The sequence below is a fragment of the Hemiscyllium ocellatum genome, chromosome 17, assembly GCF_020745735.1.
Source record: "Hemiscyllium ocellatum isolate sHemOce1 chromosome 17, sHemOce1.pat.X.cur, whole genome shotgun sequence".
NCBI lineage: Eukaryota > Metazoa > Chordata > Chondrichthyes > Orectolobiformes > Hemiscylliidae > Hemiscyllium > Hemiscyllium ocellatum.
The window spans coordinates 70,329,762-70,338,274 of record NC_083417.1 but is presented as its reverse complement, the minus strand read 5'-3'; positions in this window follow the sequence as shown (position 1 = coordinate 70,338,274).

Below are 8,513 nucleotides of genomic sequence, written 5' to 3'. Positions count from 1 at the left end.
AAGGTCAGAGTTAGAGTGGAGTTAGGTCAGAGTTAGAATGGAGTTATGTCACAGTTAGAGTGAAGTTCAGTCAGAGTTAGAATGGAGTTAGATTGGAGTTAGAATGGAGTTAGGTCACATTTAGATTGGAGTTAGGTCGAAGTGAGAGTGGAGTTAGGTCAGAGTTAGAATGGTGTTACATCAGAGTTAGAACAGAGTGAGGTCAGAGTTCAAGTGGAGTTAGTTCAGAGTTAGAGTGGAGCTAGGTCAGAGTTAGAATGGAGTTAGGTCAAAGTTAGAGAGATGTTTGGTCAGAGCTGGAATGGGTTCGGTCGGAGTTGGAATGAAGTTAGGGGAGATTTAGAATGGAGTTTGGACGGAGTTAGAGTAGAGTTAGGTCAGAGTTAGAGTGGAGTAAGGTTGGAGTTAGAGTGGTGTTTGGTCAGAGTTAGAATGGAGCTCGGCCAGAGTTGGAATGGAGTTAGGTGAGAGTTAGAATGAAGTTTGGTCAAAGTTAGAGTGGAGTTCGGTCAGAGTTCAATTGGAGTTAGGGCAGAGTTAGAGTGGAGATATGTCAGAGTTAGAATGTAGTTAGTTCCGAGTTAGAATGGAGTTAGGCGAGAGTGAGAATAAAGTTAGGTCAAAGTTAGATTGTAGTTATGTCAGAGTTAGAATGGAGTAAAGTCAGAGTTAGAATGGAGTTAGGTCACAGTTAGTGTGGACTTAGGTCATAGTTAGAGTGGAATTCAGATGGAGTTAGAGTGGAGTTAGGTCAGAGTTAGTTCGGAATTAGAATGGAGTTACGTCAGAGTTAGGATGGACTTAGGTCAGAGTTAGATCGGAGTTAGAATGGAGTTATGTCAGAGTTAGAATACAGTTAGGTTGCAGTTAGAGTGTTGTTTTGTCAGAGTTAGAATGGAGTCCGGTCGGAGTTGGAATGGACTTAGGTGAGAGTTAGAATGGAGTTTGGTCAAAGTTAGAGTGGAGATTTGTCAGAGTTTGAATGTAGTTAGGTCAGAGTTAGAATGGAGTTAGGTGAGAGTGAGAATAAAGTTAGGTCAAAGTTAGATTGTAGGCAGGTCAGAGTTAGAATGTAGTAAAGTCAGAGTTAGAATGGAGTTAGGTCACAGTTAGTGTGGAGTTAGGTCAGAGTTAGAGCAGAGTCAGGTCCGACTCAGAATGGAGTTAGGTGAGAGTTAGAATGGAGTTAGGTCAAAGTTAGAGTGGTGTTTGGTCAGAGTTAGAATAGAGTTCGGTCGGAGTTGGAATGAAGTTACGTGAGAGTTGGAATGGAGTTTGGACGGAGTTATATTGGAGTTAGGACAAAGTTAGAGTGGAGTTAGGTCAGAGTTAGAATGAAATTAGATCAGAGATATAACGGAGTTAGATCAGAGTTAGAATAGAGTCAAGTCAGAGTTAGTGTGGCCTTAGGTCAGATTTAGAGTGGAATTCGGATGAAGTTAGAGTGGAGTTAGGTCAGAGTTTAGTCGGAGTTAGAATGGAGTTAGGTCAGAGTTAGGATGGAGTTAGTGTTAGAATGGAGTTATGTCAGAGTTAGGGTGGAGTTAGGTCAGAGTTAGAATGGAGTTAGGTCGGAGTTAGACTGGTGTGAGGTCAGAGTTAGACTGGTGTGAGGTCAGAGTTAGAATGGAGTTAGGTCAGATAGAGTGGAGTTATGTCCGAGTTAAAGTGGTGTTAGTTCAGAGTTAGACTGGAGTTAGGTCAAAGTGAGAGTGGACTTAGGTCAGAGTTAGAGTGGAATTCAGAGGGAGTTAGAGTGGAGTTAGAATGGAGTTAGGTCAGTGTTAGAATGGAGTTAGGTCACAGTTAGAATGGAGTTAGGTCGGAGTTAGACTGGTGTGAGGTCAGAGTTAGACTGGTATGAGGTCAGAGTAAGAATGGAGTTAGGTCAGAGGTAGAGTGGAGTTAGGTCAGAGTTAGAATGATGTTACATGAGAGTTAGAACAGAGTGAGGTCGGAGTTCAAGTGGTGTTAGTTCAGAGTGAGAGTGGAGTTAGGTCAGAGATAGCATGGAGTTAGGTCAGAGTTAGAGCGGAGTTAGGTCAGATTTGGAATGGTGTTGGTTCGGTCCTAGAGTGGAGTTGGTTCGGAGTTGGAGAGAAGATAGGTCGGAGTTTGAGTGGAATTAGGTCAGAATTAGAATGGAGTTATGTCACAGTTATAATGGAGTTGGTTCAGAGTTAGAATGGAGTTAGGTCAGAGTTAGAGTGGAGTTAGGTCAGAGTTAGAATGGAGTTAGGTCAGAGTTAGGTTGGAGTTAGAATGGAAGTATGTCTGAGTTAGGGTGGAGTTAGGTCAGAGTTAGAGATGAGAAAGGTCAGAGTTAGTGTGGAGTTATGTCAGAGTTAGAATGGAGTTATGTCACAGTTAGAGTGGAGTTAGGTCTGATTTAGAATGGGGTTAGATTGGAATTAGAGAGGAGTTAGTTCTGAGTTGGAGTGGAGTTAGGTCAGAGTTAGAGTGGAATTAGTTCTGAGTTGAAGTGGCGGTAGGTTGGAGTTAGTGTGGAGCTGAAAATGTGTTGCTGGTCAAAGCACAGCAGGCCAGGCAGCATCTCAGGAATAGAGAATTCGACGTTTCGAGCATAAGCCCTTCATCAGGAATAAGAGAGAGAGTAGCCAAGCAGGCTAAGATAAAAGGTAGGGTGGAGGGACTTGGGGGAGGGGCGATGGAGGTGGGATAGGTGGAAGGAGGTCAAGGTGAGGGTGATAGGCCGGAGTGGGGTGGGGGCGGAGAGGTCAGGAAGAAGATTGCATGTTAGGAGGGCGGTGCTGAGTTGAGGGAACCGACTGAGACAAGGTGGGGGGAGGGGAAATGAGGAAACTGGAGAAATCTGAATTCATACCTTGTGGTTGGAGGGTTCTTCCGCCGCCTTCGCCTCCGTGCCTACTTTCACAACCAAGACTCCCGCCCACCCTCTGACGACCCCTTCTCCCGCCTCCAAGACACCCCATCCACCTGGACACCCCGTGCTGGCCTCCTACCCGCCCTCGACCTCTTTATAGCCAACTGCCGCCGTGACATTAACCGACTCAACCTGTCCACCCCTCTCACCCACTCCAACCTCTCACCCTCAGAACGTGCAGCCCTCCACTCCCTCCGCTCCAATCCCAACCTCACCATCAAACCCGCAGACAAGGGAGGCGCGGTGGTAGTTTGGCGCACTGACCTTTATACGGCTGAAGCCAAACGCCAGCTCGCGGACGCCTCCTCTTATCGCCCCCTTGACCATGACCCCACCTCCCACCACCAAACCATCATCTCCCAGACCATCCATGACCTCATCACCTCAGGGGATCTCCCATCCACCGCCTCCAACCTCATAGTCCCACAACCCAGCACCGCCCGTTTCTACCTCCTGCCCAAAATCCACAAACCTGACTGCCCCGGCCGACCCACTGTCTCAGCCTGCTCCTGCCCCACCGAACTCATCTCCCAATACCTCGACACGGTCCTGTCCCCTTTAGTCCAAGAACTCCCCACCTACGTTCGGGACACCACCCACGCCCTCCACCTCCTCCAGGATTTTCGCTTCCCCGGTCCCCAACGCCTTATTTTCACTATGGACATCCAGTCCCTGTACACCTCCATCCCCCATCACGAAGGACTCAAAGCCCTCCGCTTCTTCCTTTCCCGCCGCACCAACCAGTACCCTTCCACTGACACCCTCCTTCGACTGACTGAACTGGTCCTCACCCTGAATAACTTCTCTTTTCAATCCTCCCACTTCCTCCAAACTAAAGGAGTTGCCATGGGCACCCGCATGGGCCCCAGCTATGCCTGTCTCTTCGTAGGATATGTGGAACAGTCCATCTTCCGCAACTACACTGGCACCACCCCCCACCTTTTTCTCCGCTACATCGATGACTGTATCGGTGCTGCCTCGTGCTCCCACGAGGAGGTTGAACAGTTCATCAACTTTACTAACAACTTCCATCCCGACCTGAAATTCACCTAGACTGTCTCAGACTCCTCCCTCCCCTTCCTAGACCTTTCCATCTCTATCTCGGGCGACCGAATCAACACAGACATCTATTATAAACCGACTGACTCCCACAGCTACCTGGACTACACCTCCTCCCACCCTGCTCCCTGCAAAAACGCCATCCCATATTCCCAATTCCTTCGTCTCCGCCGCATCTGCTCCCAGGAGGACCAGTTCCAATACCGTACAACCCAGATGGCCTCCTTCTTCAAGGACCGCAGATTCCCCCCAGACGTGATCGACGATGCCATCCACCGCATCTCCTCCACTTCCCGCTCCTCCGCCCTTGAGCCCCGCTCCTCCAACCGCCACCAAGACAGAACCCCACTGGTTCTCACCTACCACCCCACCAACCTCCGCATACAACGTATCATCCGACGTCATTTCCGCCACCTCCAAACGGACCCCACCACCAAGGATATATTTCCCTCCCTTCCCCTATCAGCGTTCCGGAAGGACCACTCCCTTCGTGACTCCCTCGTCAGATCCACACCCCCCACCAACCCAACCTCCACCCCTGGCACCTTCCCCTGCAACCGCAGGAAATGTAAAACTTGCGTCCACACCTCCACACTCACTTCCTTCCAAGGCCCCAAGGGATCCTTCCATATCCGCCACAAGTTCACCTGCACCTCCACACACATCATCTATTGCATCCGCTGCACCCGATGTGGCCTCCTCTATATTGGTGAGACAGGCCGCTTAATTGCGGAACGCTTCAGAGAACACCTCAGGGACACCCGGACCAACCAACCCAACCACCCCGTGGCTCAACACTTTAACTCTCCCTCCCACTCCACCGAGGATATGCAGGTCCTTGGACTCCTCCACCGGCAGAACATAACAACACGACGGCTGGAGGAGGAGCGCCTCACCTTCCACCTGGGAACCCTCCAACCACAAGGTATGAACTCAGATTTCTCCAGTTTCCTCATTTCCCCTCCCCCCACCTTGTCTCAGTCGGTTCCCTCAACTCAGCACCACCCTCCTAACCTGCAATCCTCTTCCTGACCTCTCCGCCCCCACCCCACTCCGGCCTATCACCCTCACCTTGACCTCCTTCCACCTATCCCACCTCCATCGCCCCTCCCCCAAGTCCCTCCTCCCTACCTTTTATCTTAGCCTGCTTGGCTACTCTCTCTCATTCCTGATGAAGGGCTTATGCTCGAAACGTCGAATTCTCTATTCCTGAGATGCTACCTGGCCTGCTGTGCTTTGACCAGCAACACATTTTCAGCTGTGATCTCCAGCATCTGCAGACCTCATTTTTTACTTGGAGTTAGTGTGGAGTTAGGTCAGAGTTAGAATGGAGTTGGTTCGGACCTAGAGTGGAGTTAGTTCAGAGTTGGAGTGATGATAGGTTGGAGTTTGAGTGGAATTAGGTCAGAATTAGAATGGAGTTATGTCACAGTTAGAGTGGAGTTAGTTCAGACTTATAATGGAGTTAGGTCAGAGGTAGAGTGGAGTTAGGTCAGAGGTAGAGTGGAGTTAGGTCAGAGTTAGAATGATGTTGCATGAGAGTTAGAACAGAGTGAGGTCAGAGTTCAAGTGGTGTTAGTTCAGAGTTAGAGTGGATTTAGGTCAGAGATAGCATGGAGTTAGGTCAGAGTTAGAGCGGAGTTAGGTCAGTGTTGGAATGGAGTTGGTTCGGTCCTAGAGTGGAGTTGGTTCGGAGTTGGAGAGAAGATAGGTCGGAGTTTGAGTGGAATTAGGTCAGAATCAGAATGGAGTTATGTCACAGTTAGAGTGGAGTTCGTTCAGATTTAGAATGAAGTCAGGTCAGAGGTACAATAGAGTTAGGTCAGAGTTAGAATGGAGTTGGTTCAGAGTTAGAGTGGAGTTAGGTCAGAGTTAGAGTGGAGTTAGATCAGAGTTAGAGTGGAGTTAGGTCAGAGTTGGAATGGAGTTAGGTCAGAGTTAGAATGAAGTTTGGTCAAAGTTAGAGTGGGGTTAGGTCAAAGTTAGAGTGGAGATATGTCAGAGTTAGAATTGAGTTAGGTGAGAGTGAGAATAAAGTTAGGTCAGAGTTAGATTGTAGTTAGGCCAGAGTTAGAATATATTTAGGTCAGACGTAGTGTGGAGTTAGGTCACAGTTAGAGTGGAGTTAGGTCAAATTTTGAATGTCGTTAGGCAGAGTTAGAGTGGAGTTAGGTCAGAGTTAGATGGGGGTTAGGTCAAAGTTAGAGTGGAGTTAGGTCAGAGTTAGAATGGAGTTAGGTCAGAGTTAGTGTGGACTTAGTCCAGAGTTAGAGTGGAATTCAGATGAAGTTAGAATGGAGTAAGGTCAGAGTTAGAATGGAGTTAGCTCACAGTTAGTGTGTACTTAGGTCAGAGTTAGAGTGGAATTCAGATGGAGTTAGAGTGGAGTTAGGTCAGAGTTATTTCGGAATTAGAATGGAGTTAGGTCAGAGTTAGGATGGAGTTAGGTCTGAGTTAGGGTGGAGTTAGTTCAGATATAGAATGAAGTTATGTCAGAGTTTGAGTGGAGTTAGTTCAGATATAGAATGAAGTTATGTCAGAGTTAGAGTGGAGTTATGTCAGAGTTAGAATGGAGTTTGGATGGAGATAGAATTGAGTTAGGTCAGAGTTAGAATGACGTTTGGTCAGAGGTAGAGTGGAGTTAGGTCAGAGTTAGAGTGGAGTTAGGTCAGAGTTAGTGTGGGGTTAGGTTGAAGTTAGAATGGTGTTTGGTCAAAGTTAGAGTGGAGTTAGGTCAGAGTTAGAATGTAGTTAGGCCAAAGTTAGAGTGGTGTTTGGTCAGAATTAGAATGGAGTTAGGTCAGAGTTGGGGAGGAGTTAGGTGGAAGTTAGAGTGGTGTCAGTTCAGCGTTAGACTTGAGTAAGGTCAGAGTTCGAATTTAGTTACGTCACAGTGAGAGTGGAGTTAGGTCTGATTTAGAATGAAGTTCAGACAGAGTTAGAATGGAGTTCCGTCAGAGTTAGAGTGGAGTTAGGTCGAAGTGAAAGTGGAGTTAGGTCAGAGTTAGAATGGAGTTAGGTCAAAGTTGGAGTGGTAGTTGGTTAAGTCGGAGTTGGAGTGAAGATAGGTCAGAGTTGGAGTGAAGATAGGTCAGAGTTGGAGTGAAGATAGGTCAGAGTTGGAGTGAAGATAGGTCAGAGTTGGAGTGGAATTAGGTCAGAGTTGGAGTGGAATTAGGTCAGAGTTCGAGTGGAGTTAGGTCGAAATTAGAATGGAGTTAGGTCAGAGTTAGAATGAAGTTTGGTCAAAGTTAGAGTGGAGTTAGATCAGAGTTTGAATGGGGTAAGGTCAGAGTTAGAATGGAGTTAGGTCGCAGTTGGAGTGGAGTTAGGTCAGAGTTGGGGAAGAGTTAGGTTGGAGTTAGAGTGGAGTAAGGTCAGAGTTAGAGTGGAGTTTGGTCAGAGTTAGATTGGAGTTAGGTCAGACTTAGAGTGGAGATATGTCAGAGTTAGATTGTAGTTAGGTCAGAGTTAGAACGGAGTAAGGTCAGAGTTAGATCGAATTGAGAGTGGAGTTAGGTCAGAGTTAGAGTGGACTTAGGTTGGAGTTATGTCAGAGTAGGGTGGAGTTATTTCAGATCTAGAATGAAGTTAGGTCAGAGTTAGAATGGAGTTAGGTCAGAGTTAGTGTGGACTTAGTCCAGAGTTAGAGTGGAATTTAGATGAAGTTAGAGTGGAGTTAGGTCAGAGTTAGAATGTAGTTAGGCCAAAGTTAGAGTGGTGTTTGGTCAGAATTAGAATGGAGTTAGGTCAGAGTTGGGGAGGAGTTAGGTGGAAGTTAGAGTGGTGTCAGTTCAGCGTTAGACTTGAGTAAGGTCAGAGTTCGAATTTAGTTACGTCACAGTGAGAGTGGAGTTAGGTCTGATTTAGAATGAAGTTCAGACAGAGTTAGAATGGAGTTCCGTCAGAGTTAGAGTGGAGTTAGGTCGAAGTGAAAGTGGAGTTAGGTCAGAGTTAGAATGGAGTTAGGTCAAAGTTGGAGTGGTAGTTGGTTAAGTCGGAGTTGGAGTGAAGATAGGTCAGAGTTGGAGTGAAGATAGGTCAGAGTTGGAGTGAAGATAGGTCAGAGTTGGAGTGGAATTAGGTCAGAGTTGGAGTGGAATTAGGTCAGAGTTCGAGTGGAGTTAGGTCGAAATTAGAATGGAGTTAGGTCAGAGTTAGAATGAAGTTTGGTCAAAGTTAGAGTGGAGTTAGATCAGAGTTTGAATGGGGTAAGGTCAGAGTTAGAATGGAGTTAGTTCAGAGTTAGGTCGAATTGTGAGTGGACTTAGGTTGGAGTTAGAGTGGAGTCATGTCAGAATTAGAATGGAGTTAGGTTGAAGTGAGAGTGGTTTAGATTAGATTACTTACAGTGTGGAAACAGGCCCTTCGGCCCAACAAGTCCACACTGACCCGCCGAAGCGCAACCACCTATGCACCTACATTTACCCCTTACCTAACACTACGGGCAATTTAGCATGGCCAATTCACCTGACCCGCACATCTTTGGACTGTGGGAGGTAACCGGAGCACCTGGAGGAAACGCACGCAGACACGGGGAGAACGTGCA